The 20,225-nt window shown below is 49.2% G+C and overlaps 38 non-coding genes across 38 annotated transcripts; 13 read left to right on the top strand and 25 right to left on the bottom strand.

Moving 5' to 3' along the window:
• Positions 1 to 1,376: 1,376 nt before the first annotated feature.
• trnaa-cgc (transfer RNA alanine (anticodon CGC)) lies at positions 1,377 to 1,449 on the bottom strand. Its single transcript has one exon. It is a non-coding gene; the product is annotated as a tRNA-Ala (tRNA).
• Positions 1,450 to 1,709: 260 nt separating this feature from the next.
• On the bottom strand, positions 1,710 to 1,782 carry trnaa-agc (transfer RNA alanine (anticodon AGC)). Its single transcript has one exon. It is a non-coding gene; the product is annotated as a tRNA-Ala (tRNA).
• Positions 1,783 to 1,958: 176 nt separating this feature from the next.
• On the bottom strand, positions 1,959 to 2,030 carry trnac-gca (transfer RNA cysteine (anticodon GCA)). The gene has a single exon. It is a non-coding gene; the product is annotated as a tRNA-Cys (tRNA).
• Positions 2,031 to 2,830: 800 nt separating this feature from the next.
• Positions 2,831 to 2,912, top strand: trnas-gcu (transfer RNA serine (anticodon GCU)). Its single transcript has one exon. It is a non-coding gene; the product is annotated as a tRNA-Ser (tRNA).
• Positions 2,913 to 3,112: 200 nt separating this feature from the next.
• On the bottom strand, positions 3,113 to 3,185 carry trnaa-agc (transfer RNA alanine (anticodon AGC)). The gene has a single exon. It is a non-coding gene; the product is annotated as a tRNA-Ala (tRNA).
• A 1,084-nt stretch (positions 3,186 to 4,269) lies between these two features.
• Positions 4,270 to 4,351, top strand: trnas-gcu (transfer RNA serine (anticodon GCU)). Its single transcript has one exon. It is a non-coding gene; the product is annotated as a tRNA-Ser (tRNA).
• A 200-nt stretch (positions 4,352 to 4,551) lies between these two features.
• Positions 4,552 to 4,624, bottom strand: trnaa-agc (transfer RNA alanine (anticodon AGC)). The gene has a single exon. It is a non-coding gene; the product is annotated as a tRNA-Ala (tRNA).
• A 209-nt stretch (positions 4,625 to 4,833) lies between these two features.
• trnac-gca (transfer RNA cysteine (anticodon GCA)) lies at positions 4,834 to 4,905 on the bottom strand. The gene has a single exon. It is a non-coding gene; the product is annotated as a tRNA-Cys (tRNA).
• Positions 4,906 to 5,705: 800 nt separating this feature from the next.
• On the top strand, positions 5,706 to 5,787 carry trnas-gcu (transfer RNA serine (anticodon GCU)). The gene has a single exon. It is a non-coding gene; the product is annotated as a tRNA-Ser (tRNA).
• A 200-nt stretch (positions 5,788 to 5,987) lies between these two features.
• Positions 5,988 to 6,060, bottom strand: trnaa-agc (transfer RNA alanine (anticodon AGC)). The gene has a single exon. It is a non-coding gene; the product is annotated as a tRNA-Ala (tRNA).
• Positions 6,061 to 6,268: 208 nt separating this feature from the next.
• Positions 6,269 to 6,340, bottom strand: trnac-gca (transfer RNA cysteine (anticodon GCA)). Its single transcript has one exon. It is a non-coding gene; the product is annotated as a tRNA-Cys (tRNA).
• Positions 6,341 to 7,143: 803 nt separating this feature from the next.
• trnas-gcu (transfer RNA serine (anticodon GCU)) lies at positions 7,144 to 7,225 on the top strand. Its single transcript has one exon. It is a non-coding gene; the product is annotated as a tRNA-Ser (tRNA).
• A 199-nt stretch (positions 7,226 to 7,424) lies between these two features.
• On the bottom strand, positions 7,425 to 7,497 carry trnaa-agc (transfer RNA alanine (anticodon AGC)). The gene has a single exon. It is a non-coding gene; the product is annotated as a tRNA-Ala (tRNA).
• A 209-nt stretch (positions 7,498 to 7,706) lies between these two features.
• Positions 7,707 to 7,778, bottom strand: trnac-gca (transfer RNA cysteine (anticodon GCA)). The gene has a single exon. It is a non-coding gene; the product is annotated as a tRNA-Cys (tRNA).
• Positions 7,779 to 8,578: 800 nt separating this feature from the next.
• Positions 8,579 to 8,660, top strand: trnas-gcu (transfer RNA serine (anticodon GCU)). The gene has a single exon. It is a non-coding gene; the product is annotated as a tRNA-Ser (tRNA).
• A 200-nt stretch (positions 8,661 to 8,860) lies between these two features.
• On the bottom strand, positions 8,861 to 8,933 carry trnaa-agc (transfer RNA alanine (anticodon AGC)). Its single transcript has one exon. It is a non-coding gene; the product is annotated as a tRNA-Ala (tRNA).
• A 209-nt stretch (positions 8,934 to 9,142) lies between these two features.
• Positions 9,143 to 9,214, bottom strand: trnac-gca (transfer RNA cysteine (anticodon GCA)). Its single transcript has one exon. It is a non-coding gene; the product is annotated as a tRNA-Cys (tRNA).
• An 803-nt stretch (positions 9,215 to 10,017) lies between these two features.
• Positions 10,018 to 10,099, top strand: trnas-gcu (transfer RNA serine (anticodon GCU)). Its single transcript has one exon. It is a non-coding gene; the product is annotated as a tRNA-Ser (tRNA).
• A 199-nt stretch (positions 10,100 to 10,298) lies between these two features.
• trnaa-agc (transfer RNA alanine (anticodon AGC)) lies at positions 10,299 to 10,371 on the bottom strand. Its single transcript has one exon. It is a non-coding gene; the product is annotated as a tRNA-Ala (tRNA).
• A 209-nt stretch (positions 10,372 to 10,580) lies between these two features.
• Positions 10,581 to 10,652, bottom strand: trnac-gca (transfer RNA cysteine (anticodon GCA)). Its single transcript has one exon. It is a non-coding gene; the product is annotated as a tRNA-Cys (tRNA).
• An 800-nt stretch (positions 10,653 to 11,452) lies between these two features.
• trnas-gcu (transfer RNA serine (anticodon GCU)) lies at positions 11,453 to 11,534 on the top strand. The gene has a single exon. It is a non-coding gene; the product is annotated as a tRNA-Ser (tRNA).
• Positions 11,535 to 11,734: 200 nt separating this feature from the next.
• Positions 11,735 to 11,807, bottom strand: trnaa-agc (transfer RNA alanine (anticodon AGC)). Its single transcript has one exon. It is a non-coding gene; the product is annotated as a tRNA-Ala (tRNA).
• A 208-nt stretch (positions 11,808 to 12,015) lies between these two features.
• trnac-gca (transfer RNA cysteine (anticodon GCA)) lies at positions 12,016 to 12,087 on the bottom strand. The gene has a single exon. It is a non-coding gene; the product is annotated as a tRNA-Cys (tRNA).
• An 803-nt stretch (positions 12,088 to 12,890) lies between these two features.
• On the top strand, positions 12,891 to 12,972 carry trnas-gcu (transfer RNA serine (anticodon GCU)). Its single transcript has one exon. It is a non-coding gene; the product is annotated as a tRNA-Ser (tRNA).
• A 199-nt stretch (positions 12,973 to 13,171) lies between these two features.
• trnaa-agc (transfer RNA alanine (anticodon AGC)) lies at positions 13,172 to 13,244 on the bottom strand. The gene has a single exon. It is a non-coding gene; the product is annotated as a tRNA-Ala (tRNA).
• A 209-nt stretch (positions 13,245 to 13,453) lies between these two features.
• trnac-gca (transfer RNA cysteine (anticodon GCA)) lies at positions 13,454 to 13,525 on the bottom strand. The gene has a single exon. It is a non-coding gene; the product is annotated as a tRNA-Cys (tRNA).
• Positions 13,526 to 14,325: 800 nt separating this feature from the next.
• On the top strand, positions 14,326 to 14,407 carry trnas-gcu (transfer RNA serine (anticodon GCU)). The gene has a single exon. It is a non-coding gene; the product is annotated as a tRNA-Ser (tRNA).
• Positions 14,408 to 14,607: 200 nt separating this feature from the next.
• trnaa-agc (transfer RNA alanine (anticodon AGC)) lies at positions 14,608 to 14,680 on the bottom strand. The gene has a single exon. It is a non-coding gene; the product is annotated as a tRNA-Ala (tRNA).
• Positions 14,681 to 14,888: 208 nt separating this feature from the next.
• trnac-gca (transfer RNA cysteine (anticodon GCA)) lies at positions 14,889 to 14,960 on the bottom strand. Its single transcript has one exon. It is a non-coding gene; the product is annotated as a tRNA-Cys (tRNA).
• An 803-nt stretch (positions 14,961 to 15,763) lies between these two features.
• Positions 15,764 to 15,845, top strand: trnas-gcu (transfer RNA serine (anticodon GCU)). The gene has a single exon. It is a non-coding gene; the product is annotated as a tRNA-Ser (tRNA).
• Positions 15,846 to 16,327: 482 nt separating this feature from the next.
• On the bottom strand, positions 16,328 to 16,399 carry trnac-gca (transfer RNA cysteine (anticodon GCA)). The gene has a single exon. It is a non-coding gene; the product is annotated as a tRNA-Cys (tRNA).
• Positions 16,400 to 17,202: 803 nt separating this feature from the next.
• Positions 17,203 to 17,284, top strand: trnas-gcu (transfer RNA serine (anticodon GCU)). Its single transcript has one exon. It is a non-coding gene; the product is annotated as a tRNA-Ser (tRNA).
• Positions 17,285 to 17,483: 199 nt separating this feature from the next.
• Positions 17,484 to 17,556, bottom strand: trnaa-agc (transfer RNA alanine (anticodon AGC)). The gene has a single exon. It is a non-coding gene; the product is annotated as a tRNA-Ala (tRNA).
• Positions 17,557 to 17,765: 209 nt separating this feature from the next.
• Positions 17,766 to 17,837, bottom strand: trnac-gca (transfer RNA cysteine (anticodon GCA)). Its single transcript has one exon. It is a non-coding gene; the product is annotated as a tRNA-Cys (tRNA).
• Positions 17,838 to 18,637: 800 nt separating this feature from the next.
• On the top strand, positions 18,638 to 18,719 carry trnas-gcu (transfer RNA serine (anticodon GCU)). The gene has a single exon. It is a non-coding gene; the product is annotated as a tRNA-Ser (tRNA).
• A 200-nt stretch (positions 18,720 to 18,919) lies between these two features.
• trnaa-agc (transfer RNA alanine (anticodon AGC)) lies at positions 18,920 to 18,992 on the bottom strand. Its single transcript has one exon. It is a non-coding gene; the product is annotated as a tRNA-Ala (tRNA).
• Positions 18,993 to 19,200: 208 nt separating this feature from the next.
• On the bottom strand, positions 19,201 to 19,272 carry trnac-gca (transfer RNA cysteine (anticodon GCA)). Its single transcript has one exon. It is a non-coding gene; the product is annotated as a tRNA-Cys (tRNA).
• An 803-nt stretch (positions 19,273 to 20,075) lies between these two features.
• Positions 20,076 to 20,157, top strand: trnas-gcu (transfer RNA serine (anticodon GCU)). The gene has a single exon. It is a non-coding gene; the product is annotated as a tRNA-Ser (tRNA).
• Positions 20,158 to 20,225: the final 68 nt, after the last annotated feature.

The following is a 20,225-nucleotide window of genomic DNA, read 5'->3' on the forward strand; positions in this document are numbered from 1 at the left end:
TCACAACATGACCAGAATGGACAACACTCCTCTTGATTGTCATCACTCGCTTTTGCTTGTCTTCTATTCAAGCATTGAATTATCCTCTCTGTATACAAAGACATCTTCAAAAAGGGAAATGAGCTCAAATGGTATAGTGCTCGCTTAGCACGGGAGAGGTAATGGTATTGGCTCCCCCGCTCTCTAACTGACTGTGAGTTGCTTGCTAACAATCTGGCATTCCTGTTTTGCCAATAATTGTAGCAAAATCTGTAAATCTTGGGTTACCTGCAAACAAGAGGAACATTTAGAAGGGATATACGCATTCCAGGAAACCTCCTGTCAGGCACTCATATTAAGGACACACATTTGTTTCAAACACTCCACTTCTTTCCGTGAAGCTTGTACACTCAAGACATAGAACAACAATCTTGTCCCCAATTCAAAAAGGATGAGATTCGAACCCACACGTGCAGAGCAAAACAGATTACCAGTCCATCGCCTTTACTACTCCTGATCTTGTCTACAAGAGTAGAGGCATTTGGCAGTCTTTGGGCAAAGTGCAGTGATAAAACATTTCACTTGCGATCAAAAGGTCTGGTTCAAATCTGGATGCCCCCTGTTTTCATCTTCTCAGTTTGTGCTTTACTACGGGGGATAATCACACAATCTTGAAAGTACTTTCTTGCTCTTGAATGGATATAGTTCAATCCAGGGTATTTAAGCTTTGCTGGTCTCGAGAGGTCACCAATTCCAATCTGGGTGCCCCTTGCCTTCTTGTTCATCTCAGTTGTCGCTTCACGTTCTCCAGCTGAACATGAATTTTATATGCCAACAATCTGGTATCTCTGTTTTACTTGTAATAGTGGCAAAATCTGTGAATCTTGGGTTACCAGCAAAAAAGAGAAATGTTTGGAAAAACCATAAGTATTCCAGGAAACCTCCTGTCCAAGCTTATTAAGGAGAAACATTTCTCTCAAACACCCTTCTTCTTTCCGTAAAGCTAGTGCACTCACTTACAATCCTAACCCGGATAGGACTAATGTTTCCTTCAGATTTTCTTCAGCTCCAAAAGGATAACTCCAATGGTCCTAGAGCACATACACAAGCTCGTTTGCTTCTAATGGAGAAAAAGCCTGATGTGAGTGTCAGATAGACTTGATGACAGTTTCTTCCCCAGCAAATGGGTGTGACCAGTAAAGACGATGTGCTGAGGCTTCAAGTGTGTAGATGGTGAGTGTGAAACCCTTTTAGAAATCCAACACCTTAACCACGGAGTGAAGGATTTGGATCATTGGCCATGAAGGCGACTGCTTACAAGGCTTCTTCATGGCATGAGCAAAAGCTTTCCAAGATTAATCCTTACTTAGGGGATAGGAAACATTCAGGGGGGTTGCTGGAGAATGCGGGTGTCGATCCCGCTACCTCTCGCATGCGAAGCGAGCGCTCTACCATTTGAGCTAATTCCCCTTTTTGAAGCACTTTCTGTGTACCAAAAAGGAACACGAGAAAGACTTTGAGGTGAAAAAGGCAATAAATGTTGACAAGAAAACTCCCTTGACTTGTAGCGCAAGAAAAAACTTTCAAAAAAAAAAAAAGGTCCACTCCCAAGGTAGACCCAATTGATAGGCTTAGGGAAGTTTTGCGACATTCAGTCTTGCTTGGGTTCAACAAAACATTTACTTGGCAAGGTTGAACGGCACTCTCCTTGCAAACAACTCGAGGTCAGCTGGAGAATGCGGGCATCGATCCCGCTTCCTCTCGCATGCTAAGCGAGCGCTCTACCATTTGAGCTAATTCCCCTTTTTCCAATTCTTCCCTGTACCGTCAACGCCCAGTCAGACAGAATTCGGAGCAAAAAAGACGATAAATATTGACCCGAAAACCCAGAGTCCCTTTAATTACGCTGAAGGGAGACACATGGGCTGAGCCTTCGTCACTTTTGGCTAGCATTGAACTCAAACTTAGGAAAAGAGGACAGGGGGCATCCAGATTTGAACTGGAGACCTCTTGATCTGCAGTCAAATGCTCTGCCACTGAGCTATGCCCCCACAACTAGAGCAAAAACCATACTACTCAAAATCGCCCGTTGCGCATCGTCATCGTACTACGGCAACAGCGGGAAGAGGCTCCCCGCTTGTCGCTCCAATGCGACGACAAGAGAAGCAGAAGTCAACGGAGGCCATCCAGAGGAGCGTTGTCCTTCTTGGACCGCCGTGATCATCAACTCCAGACTTTTGGCCTCAACCCAATTGTACAGGGCAACAGGGGACGAAACTTGTCCGATCTATTACATAAAAGCCAGTGGAGAATGTGGGCATCGATCCCACTACCTCTCACATGCAAAGCGAGCGCTCTACCGTTTGAGCTAATTCCCCTCAAAAACTCCTTGCTTAGCGCTAAACTCAGACTGTAAAAAGGAAACAAAAGGCCCACTGCTCGGGTAGTCCCGGTCGATTGGTTTCTCAACAACAGACGAAAACGGGGCGAAATGGACCGCAGGAAAGGACATCGTCTCGAAAGCAAGACACAGAAGACGAGCAGCAAAGACACTTAGCTTTGGGGAAGTCAAAGCGCAATCCTGACCAGGAGAAGGCTGATGTTTCCTTCACATTTTCTTCAGCGGCAAAAGGACCGCTCCACTGGTCCAGTGGCAAATACACAATCCAGCTGGTTGGCATCTAATGGACAAAACCTTTGATGCCCTATGTGAGTGTCACATAGAACCGATGACCATTTCATCCCCTTTAAATGGCTGTGGCCTGTAAGGACAATGTGACTAAGTCTTGGAGGTTCAAAGAGTTGCGTGTGGCCGGCCTGGCCGGTTTTTCTAAGGGAACATCTCCATGTAGATGAGGTGGCCGAGTGGTTAAGGCGATGGACTGCTAATCCATTGTGCTCTGCACGCGTGGGTTCGAATCCCATCCTCGTCGCAAGATAGGCAGGATTCTTGCATTACGTCACAAAGTGATGTTGAGGAGGATTTGGGTCGTTGGCCATAAAAGGCACTGCTTGCCAGGCTACTTCATGGTACGACCAAAAGTTTTACGACACTCACTCTTGCTGGGGTTCAACAAAACATTTACTTGGCAAGGTTGAACAGCACTCTCCTTGCAAACAACTCGAGGTCAGCTGGAGAATGCGGGCATCGATCCCGCTACCTCTCGCATGCTAAGCGAGCGCTCTACCATTTGAGCTAATTCCCCTTTTTCCAATTCTTCCCTGTACCGTCAACGCCCAGTCAGACAGAATTCGGAGCGAAAAGGACGATAAATATTGACCCGAAAACCCAGAGTCCCTTTAATTACGCTGTGCTTACTCAAGGGCGAGAAAGAACATTGCATGAAGGGAGACACATGGGCTGAGCCTTCGTCACTTTTGGCTAGCATTGAACTCAAACTTAGGAAAAGAGGACAGGGGGCATCCAGATTTGAACTGGAGACCTCTTGATCTGAAGTCAAATGCTCTGCCACTGAGCTATGCCCCCACAACTAGAGCAAAAACCATACTACTCAAAATCGCCCGTTGCGCAACATCATCGTACTAGGGCAACAGCGGGAAGAGGCTCCCCGCTTGTCGCTCCAATGCGACGACAAGAGAAGCAGAAGTCAACGGAGGCCATCCAGAGGAGCATTGTCCTTCTTGGACTGCCGTAATCATCAACTCCAGACTTTTGGCCTCAACCCAATTGTACAGGGCAACAGGGGACGAAAATTGTCCGATCTATTACATAAAAGCCAGTGGAGAATGTGGGCATCGATCCCACTACCTCTCACATGCAAAGCGAGCGCTCTACCGTTTGAGCTAATTCCCCTCAAAAACTCCTTGCTTAGCGCTAAACTCAGACTGTAAAAAGGAAACAAAAGGCCCACTGCTCGGGTAGTCCTGGTCGATTGGTTTCTCAACAACAGACGAAAACGGGACGAAATGGACCGCCGGAAAGGACATCGTCTCGAAAGCAAGACACAGAAGACGAGCAGCAAAGACACTTAGCTTTGGGGAAGTCAAAGCGCAATCCTGACCAGGAGAAGGCTGACGTTTCCTTCACATTTTCTTCAGCTGCAAAAGGACCGCTCCACTGGTCCAGTGGCAAATACACAATCCAGCTGGTTGGCATCTAATGGACAAAACCTCTGATGATGCCCTATGTGAGTGTCACATAGAACCGATGACCATTTCATCCCCTGTAAACGGCTGTGGCCTGTAAGGACAATGTGACTAAGTCTTGGAGGTTCAAAGAGTTGCGTGTGGCCGGTCTGGCCGGTTTTTCTAAGGGAACATCTCCATGTAGATGAGGTGGCCGAGTGGTTAAGGCGATGGACTGCTAATCCATTGTGCTCTGCACGCGTGGGTTTGAATCCCATCCTCGTCGCAAGATAGGCAGGATTCTTGCATTACGTCACAAAGTGATGTTGAGGAGGATTTGGGTCGTTGGCCATAAAAGGCACTGCTTGCCAGGCTACTTCATGGTACGACCAAAAGTTTTACGACACTCACTCTTGCTCTGGGTCAAGAAAACATTTACTTGGCAAGGTTGAACGGCACTCTCCTTGCAAACAACTCGAGGTCAGCTGGAGAATGCGGGCATCGATCCCGCTACCTCTCGCATGCTAAGCGAGCGCTCTACCATTTGAGCTAATTCCCCTTTTTCCAATTCTTCCCTGTACCGTCAACGCCCAGTCAGACAGAATTCGGAGCGAAAAGGACGATAAATATTGACCCGAAAACCCAGAGTCCCTTTAATTACGCTGTGCTTAGTCAAGGGCGAGAAAGAACATTGCATGAAGGGAGACACATGGGCTGAGCCTTCGTCACTTTTGGCTAGCATTGAACTCAAACTTAGGAAAAGAGGACAGGGGGCATCCAGATTTGAACTGGAGACCTCTTGATCTGCAGTCAAATGCTCTGCCACTGAGCTATGCCCCCACAACTAGAGCAAAAACCATACTACTCAAAATCGCCCGTTGCGCATCGTCATCGTACTACGGCAACAGCGGGAAGAGGCTCCCCGCTTGTCGCTCCAATGCGACGACAAGAGAAGCAGAAGTCAACGGAGGCCATCCAGAGGAGCGTTGTCCTTCTTGGACTGCCGTGATCATCAACTCCAGACTTTTGGCCTCAACCCAATTGTACAGGGCAACAGGGGACGAAAATTGTCCGATCTATTACATAAAAGCCAGTGGAGAATGTGGGCATCGATCCCACTACCTCTCACATGCAAAGCGAGCGCTCTACCGTTTGAGCTAATTCCCCTCAAAAACTCCGTGCTTAGCGCTAAACTCAGACTGTAAAAAGGAAACAAAAGGCCCACTGCTCGGGTAGTCCCGGTCGATTGGTTTCTCAACAACAGACGAAAACGGGGCGAAATGGACCGCAGGAAAGGACATCGTCTCGAAAGCAAGACACAGAAGACGAGCAGCAAAGACACTTAGCTTTGGGGAAGTCAAAGCGCAATCCTGACCAGGAGAAGGCTGATGTTTCCTTCACATTTTCTTCAGCGGCAAAAGGACCGCTCCACTGGTCCAGTGGCAAATACACAATCCAGCTGGTTGGCATCTAATGGACAAAACCTTTGATGCCCTATGTGAGTGTCACATAGAACCGATGACCATTTCATCCCCTTTAAATGGCTGTGGCCTGTAAGGACAATGTGACTAAGTCTTGGAGGTTCAAAGAGTTGCGTGTGGCCGGTCTGGACGGTTTTTCTAAGGGAACATCTCCATGTAGATGAGGTGGCCGAGTGGTTAAGGCGATGGACTGCTAATCCATTGTGCTCTGCACGCGTGGGTTCGAATCCCATCCTCGTCGCAAGATAGGCAGGATTCTTGCATTACGTCACAAAGCGATGGTTAGGAGGATTTGGGTCGTTGGCCATAAAAGGCACTGCTTGCCAGGCTACTTCATGGAACGACCAAAAGTTTTACGACACTCACTCTTGCTGGGGTTCAACAAAACATTTACTTGGCAAGGTTGAACGGCACTCTCCTTGCAAACAACTCGAGGTCAGCTGGAGAATGCGGGCATCGATCCCGCTACCTCTCGCATGCTAAGCGAGCGCTCTACCATTTGAGCTAATTCCCCTTTTTCCAATTGTTCCCTGTACCGTCAACGCCCAGTCAGACAGAATTCGGAGCGAAAAAGACGATAAATATTGACCCGAAAACCCAGAGTCCCTTTAATCAGCTGTGCTTAGTCAAGGGCGAGAAAGAACATTGCATGAAGGGAGACACATGGGCTGAGCCTTCGTCACTTTTGGCTAGCATTGAACTCAAACTTAGGAAAAGAGGACAGGGGGCATCCAGATTTGAACTGGAGACCTCTTGATCTGCAGTCAAATGCTCTGCCACTGAGCTATGCCCCCACAACTAGAGCAAAAACCATACTACTCAAAATCGCCCGTTGCGCATCGTCATCGTACTACGGCAACAGCGGGAAGAGGCTCCCCGCTTGTCGCTCCAATGCGACGACAAGAGAAGCAGAAGTCAACGGAGGCCATCCAGATGAGCGTTGTCCTTCTTGGACTGCCGTGATCATCAACTCCAGACTTTTGGCCTCAACCCAATTGTACAGGGCAACAGGGGACGAAAATTGTCCGATCTATTACATAAAAGCCAGTGGAGAATGTGGGCATCGATCCCACTACCTCTCACATGCAAAGCGAGCGCTCTACCGTTTGAGCTAATTCCCCTCAAAAACTCCTTGCTTAGCGCTAAACTCAGACTGTAAAAAGGAAACAAAAGGCCCACTGCTCGGGTAGTCCCGGTCGATTGGTTTCTCAACAACAGACGAAAACGGGGCGAAATGGACCGCAGGAAAGGACATCGTCTCGAAAGCAAGACACAGAAGACGAGCAGCAAAGACACTTAGCTTTGGGGAAGTCAAAGCGCAATCCTGACCAGCAGAAGGCTGACGTTTCCTTCAGATTTTCTTCAGCGGCAAAAGGACCGCTCCACTGGTCCAGTGGCAAATACACAATCCAGCTGGTTGGCATCTAATGGACAAAACCTCTGATGATGCCCTATGTGAGTGTCACATAGAACCGATGACCATTTCATCCCCTGTAAACGGCTGTGGCCTGTAAGGACAATGTGACTAAGTCTTGGAGGTTCAAAGAGTTGCGTGTGGCCGGTCTGGACGGTTTTTCTAAGGGAACATCTCCATGTAGATGAGGTGGCCGAGTGGTTAAGGCGATGGACTGCTAATCCATTGTGCTCTGCACGCGTGGGTTCGAATCCCATCCTCGTCGCAAGATAGGAAGGATTCTTGCATTACGTCACAAAGTGACGTTGAGGAGGATTTGGGTCGTTGGCCATAAAAGGCACTGCTTGCCAGGCTACTTCATGGTACGACCAAAAGTTTTACAACACTCACTCTTGCTGGGGTTCAACAAAACATTTACTTAGCAGGTTGAACGGCACTCTCCTTGCAAACAACTCGAGGTCAGCTGGAGAATGCGGGCATCGATCCCGCTACCTCTCGCATGCTAAGCGAGCGCTCTACCATTTGAGCTAATTCCCCTTTTTCCAATTCTTCCCTGTACCGTCAACGCCCAGTCAGACAGAATTCGGAGCGAAAAGGACGATAAATATTGACCCGAAAACCCAGAGTCCCTTTAATTACGCTGTGCTTAGTCAAGAGCGAGAAAGAACATTGCATGAAGAGAGACACATGGGCTGAGCCTTCGTCACTTTTGGCTAGCATTGAACTCAAACTTAGGAAAAGAGGACAGGGGGCATCCAGATTTGAACTGGAGACCTCTTGATCTGCAGTCAAATGCTCTGCCACTGAGCTATGCCCCCACAACTAGAGCAAAAACCATACTACTCAAAATCGCCCGTTGCGCATCGTCATCGTACTACGGCAACAGCGGGAAGAGGCTCCCCGCTTGTCGCTCCAATGCGACGACAAGAGAAGCAGAAGTCAACGGAGGCCATCCAGAGGAGCGTTGTCCTTCTTGGACTGCCGTGATCATCAACTCCAGACTTTTGGCCTCAACCCAATTGTACAGGGCAACAGGGGACGAAAATTGTCCGATCTATTACATAAAAGCCAGTGGAGAATGTGGGCATCGATCCCACTACCTCTCACATGCAAAGCGAGCGCTCTACCGTTTGAGCTAATTCCCCTCAAAAACTCCGTGCTTAGCGCTAAACTCAGACTGTAAAAAGGAAACAAAAGGCCCACTGCTCGGGTAGTCCCGGTCGATTGGTTTCTCAACAACAGACGAAAACGGGGCGAAATGGACCGCAGGAAAGGACATCGTCTCGAAAGCAAGACACAGAAGACGAGCAGCAAAGACACTTAGCTTTGGGGAAGTCAAAGCGCAATCCTGACCAGGAGAAGGCTGATGTTTCCTTCACATTTTCTTCAGCGGCAAAAGGACCGCTCCACTGGTCCAGTGGCAAATACACAATCCAGCTGGTTGGCATCTAATGGACAAAACCTTTGATGCCCTATGTGAGTGTCACATAGAACCGATGACCATTTCATCCCCTTTAAATGGCTGTGGCCTGTAAGGACAATGTGACTAAGTCTTGGAGGTTCAAAGAGTTGCGTGTGGCCGGTCTGGACGGTTTTTCTAAGGGAACACCTCCATGTAGATGAGGTGGCCGAGTGGTTAAGGCGATGGACTGCTAATCCATTGTGCTCTGCACGCGTGGGTTCGAATCCCATCCTCGTCGCAAGATAGGCAGGATTCTTGCATTACGTCACAAAGCGATGGTTAGGAGGATTTGGGTCGTTGGCCATAAAAGGCACTGCTTACTAGGCTACTTCATGGAACGACCAAAAGTTTTACGACACTCACTCTTGCTCTGGGTCAAGAAAACATTTACTTGGCAAGGTTGAACGGCACTCTCCTTGCAAACAACTCGAGGTCAGCTGGAGAATGCGGGCATCGATCCCGCTACCTCTCGCATGCTAAGCGAGCGCTCTACCATTTGAGCTAATTCCCCTTTTTCCAATTGTTCCCTGTACCGTCAACGCCCAGTCAGAAGGAATTCGGAGCGAAAAAGACGATAAATATTGACCCGAAAACCCAGAGTCCCTTTAATTACGCTGTGCTTAGTCAAGGGCGAGAAAGAACATTGCATGAAGGGAGACACATGGGCTGAGCCTTCGTCACTTTTGGCTAGCATTGAACTCAAACTTAGGAAAAGAGGACAGGGGGCATCCAGATTTGAACTGGAGACCTCTTGATCTGCAGTCAAATGCTCTGCCACTGAGCTATGCCCCCACAACTAGAGCAAAAACCATACTACTCAAAATCGCCCGTTGCGTTACATCATCGTACTACGGCGACAGCGGGAAGAGGCTCCCCGCTTGTCGCTCCAATGCGACGACAAGAGAAGCAGAAGTCAACGGAGGCCATCCAGAGGAGCGTTGTCCTTCTTGGACCGCCGTGATCATCAACTCCAGACTTTTGGCCTCAACCCAATTGTACAGGGCAACAGGGGACGAAAATTGTCCGATCTATTACATAAAAGCCAGTGGAGAATGTGGGCATCGATCCCACTACCTCTCACATGCAAAGCGAGCGCTCTACCGTTTGAGCTAATTCCCCTCAAAAACTCCGTGCTTAGCGCTAAACTCAGACTGTAAAAAGGAAACAAAAGGCCCACTGCTCGGGTAGTCCCGGTCGATTGGTTTCTCAACAACAGACGAAAACGGGGCGAAATGGACCGCAGGAAAGGACATCGTCTCGAAAGCAAGACACAGAAGACGAGCAGCAAAGACACTTAGCTTTGGGGAAGTCAAAGCGCAATCCTGACCAGGAGAAGGCTGACGTTTCCTTCACATTTTCTTCAGCTGCAAAAGGACCGCTCCACTGGTCCAGTGGCAAATACACAATCCAGCTGGTTGGCATCTAATGGACAAAACCTCTGATGATGCCCTATGTGAGTGTCACATAGAACCGATGACCATTTCATCCCCTGTAAACGGCTGTGGCCTGTAAGGACAATGTGACTAAGTCTTGGAGGTTCAAAGAGTTGCGTGTGGCCGGTCTGGACGGTTTTTCTAAGGGAACATCTCCATGTAGATGAGGTGGCCGAGTGGTTAAGGCGATGGACTGCTAATCCATTGTGCTCTGCACGCGTGGGTTCGAATCCCATCCTCGTCGCAAGATAGAAAGGATTCTTGCATTACGTCACAAAGTGACGTTGAGGAGGATTTGGGTCGTTGGCCATAAAAGGCACTGCTTGCCAGGCTACTTCATGGTACGACCAAAAGTTTTACGACACTCACTCTTGCTGGGGTTCAACAAAACATTTACTTAGCAGGTTGAACGGCACTCTCCTTGCAAACAACTCGAGGTCAGCTGGAGAATGCGGGCATCGATCCCGCTACCTCTCGCATGCTAAGCGAGCGCTCTACCATTTGAGCTAATTCCCCTTTTTCCAATTCTTCCCTGTACCGTCAACGCCCAGTCAGACAGAATTCGGAGCGAAAAGGACGATAAATATTGACCCGAAAACCCAGAGTCCCTTTAATTACGCTGTGCTTAGTCAAGGGCGAGAAAGAACATTGCATGAAGGGAGACACATGGGCTGAGCCTTCGTCACTTTTGGCTAGCATTGAACTCAAACTTAGGAAAAGAGGACAGGGGGCATCCAGATTTGAACTGGAGACCTCTTGATCTGCAGTCAAATGCTCTGCCACTGAGCTATGCCCCCACAACTAGAGCAAAAACCATACTACTCAAAATCGCCCGTTGCGCATCGTCATCGTACTACGGCAACAGCGGGAAGAGGCTCCCCGCTTGTCGCTCCAATGCGACGACAAGAGAAGCAGAAGTCAACGGAGGCCATCCAGAGGAGCGTTGTCCTTCTTGGACTGCCGTGATCATCAACTCCAGACTTTTGGCCTCAACCCAATTGTACAGGGCAACAGGGGACGAAAATTGTCCGATCTATTACATAAAAGCCAGTGGAGAATGTGGGCATCGATCCCACTACCTCTCACATGCAAAGCGAGCGCTCTACCGTTTGAGCTAATTCCCCTCAAAAACTCCGTGCTTAGCGCTAAACTCAGACTGTAAAAAGGAAACAAAAGGCCCACTGCTCGGGTAGTCCCGGTCGATTGGTTTCTCAACAACAGACGAAAACGGGGCGAAATGGACCGCAGGAAAGGACATCGTCTCGAAAGCAAGACACAGAAGACGAGCAGCAAAGACACTTAGCTTTGGGAAAGTCAAAGCGCAATCCTGACCAGGAGAAGGCTGATGTTTCCTTCACATTTTCTTCAGCGGCAAAAGGACCGCTCCACTGGTCCAGTGGCAAATACACAATCCAGCTGGTTGGCATCTAATGGACAAAACCTTTGATGCCCTATGTGAGTGTCACATAGAACCGATGACCATTTCATCCCCTTTAAATGGCTGTGGCCTGTAAGGACAATGTGACTAAGTCTTGGAGGTTCAAAGAGTTGCGTGTGGCCGGTCTGGACGGTTTTTCTAAGGGAACATCTCCATGTAGATGAGGTGGCCGAGTGGTTAAGGCGATGGACTGCTAATCCATTGTGCTCTGCACGCGTGGGTTCGAATCCCATCCTCGTCGCAAGATAGGCAGGATTCTTGCATTACGTCACAAAGCGATGGTTAGGAGGATTTGGGTCGTTGGCCATAAAAGGCACTGCTTGCCAGGCTACTTCATGGAACGACCAAAAGTTTTACGACACTCACTCTTGCTGGGGTTCAACAAAACATTTACTTGGCAAGGTTGAACGGCACTCTCCTTGCAAACAACTCGAGGTCAGCTGGAGAATGCGGGCATCGATCCCGCTACCTCTCGCATGCTAAGCGAGCGCTCTACCATTTGAGCTAATTCCCCTTTTTCCAATTCTTCCCTGTACCGTCAACGCCCAGTCAGACAGAATTCGGAGCGAAAAAGACGAGAAATATTGACCCGAAAACCCAGAGTCCCTTTAATCAGCTGTGCTTAGTCAAGGGCGAGAAAGAACATTGCATGAAGGGAGACACATGGGCTGAGCCTTCGTCACTTTTGGCTAGCATTGAACTCAAACTTAGGAAAAGAGGACAGGGGGCATCCAGATTTGAACTGGAGACCTCTTGATCTGCAGTCAAATGCTCTGCCACTGAGCTATGCCCCCACAACTAGAGCAAAAACCATACTACTCAAAATCGCCCTTTGCGTTACATCATCGTACTACGGCAACAGCGGGAAGAGGCTCCCCGCTTGTCGCTCCAATGCGACGACAAGAGAAGCAGAAGTCAACGGAGGCCATCCAGAGGAGCGTTGTCCTTCTTGGACTGCCGTGATCATCAACTCCAGACTTTTGGCCTCAACCCAATTGTACAGGGCAACAGGGGACGAAACTTGTCCGATCTATTACATAAAAGCCAGTGGAGAATGTGGGCATCGATCCCACTACCTCTCACATGCAAAGCGAGCGCTCTACCGTTTGAGCTAATTCCCCTCAAAAACTCTGTGCTTAGCGCTAAACTCAGACTGTAAAAAGGAAACAAAAGGCCCACTGCTCGGGTAGTCCCGGTCGATTGGTTTCTCAACAACAGACGAAAACGGGGCGAAATGGACCGCCGGAAAGGACATCGTCTCGAAAACAAGACACAGAAGACGAGCAGCAAAGACACTTAGCTTTGGGGAAGTCAAAGCGCAATCCTGACCAGGAGAAGGCTGATGTTTCCTTCACATTTTCTTCAGCGGCAAAAGGACCGCTCCACGGGTCCATTGGCAAATACACAATCCAGCTGGTTGGCATCTAATGGACAAAACCTCTGATGATGCCCTATGTGAGTGTCACATAGAACTGATGACCATTTCATCCCCTGTAAACGGCTGTGGCCTGTAAGGACAATGTGACTAAGTCTTGGAGGTTCAAAGAGTTGCGTGTGGCCGGTCTGGCCGGTTTTTCTAAGGGAACATCTCCATGTAGATGAGGTGGCCGAATGGTTAAGGCGATGGACTGCTAATCCATTGTGCTCTGCACGCGTGGGTTCGAATCCCATCCTCGTCGCAAGATAGGCAGGATTCTTGCATTACGTCACAAAGTGACGTTGAGGAGGATTTGGGTCGTTGGCCATAAAAGGCACTGCTTGCCAGGCTACTTCATGGTACGACCAAAAGTTTTACGACACTCACTCTTGCTGGGGTTCAACAAAACATTTACTTAGCAGGTTGAACGGCACTCTCCTTGCAAACAACTCGAGGTCAGCTGGAGAATGCGGGCATCGATCCCGCTACCTCTCGCATGCTAAGCGAGCGCTCTACCATTTGAGCTAATTCCCCTTTTTCCAATTCTTCCCTGTACCGTCAACGCCCAGTCAGACAGAATTCGGAGCGAAAAGGACGATAAATATTGACCCGAAAACCCAGAGTCCCTTTAATTACGCTGTGCTTAGTCAAGGGCGAGAAAGAACATTGCATGAAGGGAGACACATGGGCTGAGCCTTCGTCACTTTTGGCTAGCATTGAACTCAAACTTAGGAAAAGAGGACAGGGGGCATCCAGATTTGAACTGGAGACCTCTTGATCTGCAGTCAAATGCTCTGCCACTGAGCTATGCCCCCACAACTAGAGCAAAAACCATACTACTCAAAATCGCCCGTTGCGCATCGTCATCGTACTACGGCAACAGCGGGAAGAGGCTCCCCGCTTGTCGCTCCAATGCGACGACAAGAGAAGCAGAAGTCAACGGAGGCCATCCAGAGGAGCGTTGTCCTTCTTGGACTGCCGTGATCATCAACTCCAGACTTTTGGCCTCAACCCAATTGTACAGGGCAACAGGGGACGAAAATTGTCCGATCTATTACATAAAAGCCAGTGGAGAATGTGGGCATCGATCCCACTACCTCTCACATGCAAAGCGAGCGCTCTACCGTTTGAGCTAATTCCCCTCAAAAACTCCGTGCTTAGCGCTAAACTCAGACTGTAAAAAGGAAACAAAAGGCCCACTGCTCGGGTAGTCCCGGTCGATTGGTTTCTCAACAACAGACGAAAACGGGGCGAAATGGACCGCAGGAAAGGACATCGTCTCGAAAGCAAGACACAGAAGACGAGCAGCAAAGACACTTAGCTTTGGGAAAGTCAAAGCGCAATCCTGACCAGGAGAAGGCTGATGTTTCCTTCACATTTTCTTCAGCGGCAAAAGGACCGCTCCACTGGTCCAGTGGCAAATACACAATCCAGCTGGTTGGCATCTAATGGACAAAACCTTTGATGCCCTATGTGAGTGTCACATAGAACCGATGACCATTTCATCCCCTTTAAATGGCTGTGGCCTGTAAGGACAATGTGACTAAGTCTTGGAGGTTCAAAGAGTTGCGTGTGGCCGGTCTGGACGGTTTTTCTAAGGGAACATCTCCATGTAGATGAGGTGGCCGAGTGGTTAAGGCGATGGACTGCTAATCCATTGTGCTCTGCACGCGTGGGTTCGAATCCCATCCTCGTCGCAAGATAGGCAGGATTCTTGCATTACGTCACAAAGCGATGGTTAGGAGGATTTGGGTCGTTGGCCATAAAAGGCACTGCTTGCCAGGCTACTTCATGGAACGACCAAAAGTTTTACGACACTCACTCTTGCTGGGGTTCAACAAAACATTTACTTGGCAAGGTTGAACGGCACTCTCCTTGCAAACAACTCGAGGTCAGCTGGAGAATGCGGGCATCGATCCCGCTACCTCTCGCATGCTAAGCGAGCGCTCTACCATTTGAGCTAATTCCCCTTTTTCCAATTCTTCCCTGTACCGTCAACGCCCAGTCAGACAGAATTCGGAGCGAAAAAGACGAGAAATATTGACCCGAAAACCCAGAGTCCCTTTAATCAGCTGTGCTTAGTCAAGGGCGAGAAAGAACATTGCATGAAGGGAGACACATGGGCTGAGCCTTCGTCACTTTTGGCTAGCATTGAACTCAAACTTAGGAAAAGAGGACAGGGGGCATCCAGATTTGAACTGGAGACCTCTTGATCTGCAGTCAAATGCTCTGCCACTGAGCTATGCCCCCACAACTAGAGCAAAAACCATACTACTCAAAATCGCCCGTTGCGTTACATCATCGTACTACGGCAACAGCGGGAAGAGGCTCCCCGCTTGTCGCTCCAATGCGACGACAAGAGAAGCAGAAGTCAACGGAGGCCATCCAGAGGAGCGTTGTCCTTCTTGGACTGCCGTGATCATCAACTCCAGACTTTTGGCCTCAACCCAATTGTACAGGGCAACAGGGGACGAAACTTGTCCGATCTATTACATAAAAGCCAGTGGAGAATGTGGGCATCGATCCCACTACCTCTCACATGCAAAGCGAGCGCTCTACCGTTTGAGCTAATTCCCCTCAAAAACTCTGTGCTTAGCGCTAAACTCAGACTGTAAAAAGGAAACAAAAGGCCCACTGCTCGGGTAGTCCCGGTCGATTGGTTTCTCAACAACAGACGAAAACGGGGCGAAATGGACCGCCGGAAAGGACATCGTCTCGAAAACAAGACACAGAAGACGAGCAGCAAAGACACTTAGCTTTGGGGAAGTCAAAGCGCAATCCTGACCAGGAGAAGGCTGATGTTTCCTTCACATTTTCTTCAGCGGCAAAAGGACCGCTCCACGGGTCCAGTGGCAAATACACAATCCAGCTGGTTGGCATCTAATGGACAAAACCTCTGATGATGCCCTATGTGAGTGTCACATAGAACTGATGACCATTTCATCCCCTGTAAACGGCTGTGGCCTGTAAGGACAATGTGACTAAGTCTTGGAGGTTCAAAGAGTTGCGTGTGGCCGGTCTGGCCGGTTTTTCTAAGGGAACATCTCCATGTAGATGAGGTGGCCGAATGGTTAAGGCGATGGACTGCTAATCCATTGTGCTCTGCACGCGTGGGTTCGAATCCCATCCTCGTTGCAAGATAGGCAGGATTCTTGCATTACGTCACAAAGCGATGTTGAGGAGGATTTGGGTCGTTGGCCATAAAAGGCACTGCTTGCCAGGCTACTTCATGGTACGACCAAAAGTTTTACGACACTCACTCTTGCTGGGGTTCAACAAAACATTTACTTGGCAAGGTTGAACGGCACTCTCCTTGCAAACAACTCGAGGTCAGCTGGAGAATGCGGGCATCGATCCCGCTACCTCTCGCATGCTCAGCGAGCGCTCTACCATTTGAGCTAATTCCCCTTTTTCCAAATGTTCCCTGTACCGTCAACGCCCAGTCAGACAGAATTCGGAGCGAAAAGGACGATAAATATTGACCCGAAAACCCAGAGTCCCTTTAATTACGCTGTGCTTAGTCAAGGGCGAGAAAGAACATTGCATGAAGGGAGACACATGGGCTGAGCCTTCGTCACTTTTGGCTAGCATTGAACTCAAACTTAGGAAAAGAGGACAGGGGGCATCCAGATTTGAACTGGAGACCTCTTGATCTGCAGTCAAATGCTCTGCCACTGAGCTATGCCCCCACAACTAGAGCAAAAACCATACTACTCAAAATCGCCCGTTGCGCATCGTCATCGTACTACGGCAACAGCGGGAAGAGGCTCCCCGCTTGTCGCTCCAATGCGACGACAAGAGAAGCAGAAGTCAACGGAGGCCATCCAGAGGAGCGTTGTCCTTCTTGGACTGCCGTGATCATCAACTCCAGACTTTTGGCCTCAACCCAATTGTACAGGGCAACAGGGGACGAAACTTGTCCGATCTATTACATAAAAGCCAGTGGAGAATGTGGGCATCGATCCCACTACATCTCACATGCAAAGCGAGCGCTCTACCGTTTGAGCTAATTCCCCTCAAAAACTCCTTGCTTAGCGCTAAACTCAGACTGTAAAAAGGAAACAAAAGGCCCACTGCTCGGGTAGTCCCGGTCGATTGGTTTCTCAACAACAGACGAAAACGGGGCGAAATGGACCGCAGGAAAGGACATCGTCTCGAAAGCAAGACACAGAAGACGAGCAGCAAAGACACTTAGCTTTGGGGAAGTCAAAGCGCAATCCTGACCAGGAGAAGGCTGACGTTTCCTTCACATTTTCTTCAGCTGCAAAAGGACCGCTCCACTGGTCCAGTGGCAAATACACAATCCAGCTGGTTGGCATCTAATGGACAAAACCTCTGATGATGCCCTATGTGAGTGTCACATAGAACCGATGACCATTTCATCCCCTGTAAACGGCTGTGGCCTGTAAGGACAATGTGACTAAGTCTTGGAGGTTCAAAGAGTTGCGTGTGGCCGGTCTGGCCGGTTTTTCTAAGGGAACATCTCCATGTAGATGAGGTGGCCGAGTGGTTAAGGCGATGGACTGCTAATCCATTGTGCTCTGCACGCGTGGGTTCGAATCCCATCCTCGTCGCAAGATAGAAAGGATTCTTGCATTACGTCACAAAGTGACGTTGAGGAGGATTTGGGTCGTTGGCCATAAAAGGCACTGCTTGCCAGGCTACTTCATGGTACGACCAAAAGTTTTACGACACTCACTCTTGCTGGGGTTCAACAAAACATTTACTTAGCAGGTTGAACGGCACTCTCCTTGCAAACAACTCGAGGTCAGCTGGAGAATGCGGGCATCGATCCCGCTACCTCTCGCATGCTAAGCGAGCGCTCTACCATTTGAGCTAATTCCCCTTTTTCCAATTCTTCCCTGTACCGTCAACGCCCAGTCAGACAGAATTCGGAGCGAAAAGGACGATAAATATTGACCCGAAAACCCAGAGTCCCTTTAATTACGCTGTGCTTAGTCAAGGGCGAGAAAGAACATTGCATGAAGGGAGACACATGGGCTGAGCCTTCGTCACTTTTGGCTAGCATTGAACTCAAACTTAGGAAAAGAGGACAGGGGGCATCCAGATTTGAACTGGAGACCTCTTGATCTGCAGTCAAATGCTCTGCCACTGAGCTATGCCCCCACAACTAGAGCAAAAACCATACTACTCAAAATCGCCCGTTGCGCATCGTCATCGTACTACGGCAACAGCGGGAAGAGGCTCCCCGCTTGTCGCTCCAATGCGACGACAAGAGAAGCAGAAGTCAACGGAGGCCATCCAGAGGAGCGTTGTCCTTCTTGGACTGCCGTGATCATCAACTCCAGACTTTTGGCCTCAACCCAATTGTACAGGGCAACAGGGGACGAAAATTGTCCGATCTATTACATAAAAGCCAGTGGAGAATGTGGGCATCGATCCCACTACCTCTCACATGCAAAGCGAGCGCTCTACCGTTTGAGCTAATTCCCCTCAAAAACTCCGTGCTTAGCGCTAAACTCAGACTGTAAAAAGGAAACAAAAGGCCCACTGCTCGGGTAGTCCCGGTCGATTGGTTTCTCAACAACAGACGAAAACGGGGCGAAATGGACCGCAGGAAAGGACATCGTCTCGAAAGCAAGACACAGAAGACGAGCAGCAAAGACACTTAGCTTTGGGAAAGTCAAAGCGCAATCCTGACCAGGAGAAGGCTGATGTTTCCTTCACATTTTCTTCAGCGGCAAAAGGACCGCTCCACTGGTCCAGTGGCAAATACACAATCCAGCTGGTTGGCATCTAATGGACAAAACCTTTGATGCCCTATGTGAGTGTCACATAGAACCGATGACCATTTCATCCCCTTTAAATGGCTGTGGCCTGTAAGGACAATGTGACTAAGTCTTGGAGGTTCAAAGAGTTGCGTGTGGCCGGTCTGGACGGTTTTTCTAAGGGAACATCTCCATGTAGATGAGGTGGCCGAGTGGTTAAGGCGATGGACTGCTAATCCATTGTGCTCTGCACGCGTGGGTTCGAATCCCATCCTCGTCGCAAGATAGGCAGGATTCTTGCATTACGTCACAAAGCGATGGTTAGGAGGATTTGGGTCGTTGGCCATAAAAGGCACTGCTTGCCAGGCTACTTCATGGAACGACCAAAAGTTTTACGACACTCACTCTTGCTGGGGTTCAACAAAACATTTACTTGGCAAGGTTGAACGGCACTCTCCTTGCAAACAACTCGAGGTCAGCTGGAGAATGCGGGCATCGATCCCGCTACCTCTCGCATGCTAAGCGAGCGCTCTACCATTTGAGCTAATTCCCCTTTTTCCAATTCTTCCCTGTACCGTCAACGCCCAGTCAGACAGAATTCGGAGCGAAAAAGACGAGAAATATTGACCCGAAAACCCAGAGTCCCTTTAATCAGCTGTGCTTAGTCAAGGGCGAGAAAGAACATTGCATGAAGGGAGACACATGGGCTGAGCCTTCGTCACTTTTGGCTAGCATTGAACTCAAACTTAGGAAAAGAGGACAGGGGGCATCCAGATTTGAACTGGAGACCTCTTGATCTGCAGTCAAATGCTCTGCCACTGAGCTATGCCCCCACAACTAGAGCAAAAACCATACTACTCAAAATCGCCCGTTGCGTTACATCATCGTACTACGGCAACAGCGGGAAGAGGCTCCCCGCTTGTCGCTCCAATGCGACGACAAGAGAAGCAGAAGTCAACGGAGGCCATCCAGAGGAGCGTTGTCCTTCTTGGACTGCCGTGATCATCAACTCCAGACTTTTGGCCTCAACCCAATTGTACAGGGCAACAGGGGACGAAACTTGTCCGATCTATTACATAAAAGCCAGTGGAGAATGTGGGCATCGATCCCACTACATCTCACATGCAAAGCGAGCGCTCTACCGTTTGAGCTAATTCCCCTCAAAAACTCCTTGCTTAGCGCTAAACTCAGACTGTAAAAAGGAAACAAAAGGCCCACTGCTCGGGTAGTCCCGGTCGATTGGTTTCTCAACAACAGACGAAAACGGGGCGAAATGGACCGCAGGAAAGGACATCGTCTCGAAAGCAAGACACAGAAGACGAGCAGCAAAGACACTTAGCTTTGGGGAAGTCAAAGCGCAATCCTGACCAGGAGAAGGCTGACGTTTCCTTCACATTTTCTTCAGCTGCAAAAGGACCGCTCCACTGGTCCAGTGGCAAATACACAATCCAGCTGGTTGGCATCTAATGGACAAAACCTCTGATGATGCCCTATGTGAGTGTCACATAGAACCGATGACCATTTCATCCCCTGTAAACGGCTGTGGCCTGTAAGGACAATGTGACTAAGTCTTGGAGGTTCAAAGAGTTGCGTGTGGCCGGTCTGGCCGGTTTTTCTAAGGGAACATCTCCATGTAGATGAGGTGGCCGAGTGGTTAAGGCGATGGACTGCTAATCCATTGTGCTCTGCACGCGTGGGTTCGAATCCCATCCTCGTCGCAAGATAGAAAGGATTCTTGCATTACGTCACAAAGTGACGTTGAGGAGGATTTGGGTCGTTGGCCATA

This window comes from Fistularia commersonii, chromosome 22 (assembly GCF_037954325.1).
Source record: "Fistularia commersonii isolate RoL2024-O1a breed Wild chromosome 22, RoL_Fcom_v1.0, whole genome shotgun sequence".
NCBI lineage: Eukaryota > Metazoa > Chordata > Actinopteri > Syngnathiformes > Fistulariidae > Fistularia > Fistularia commersonii.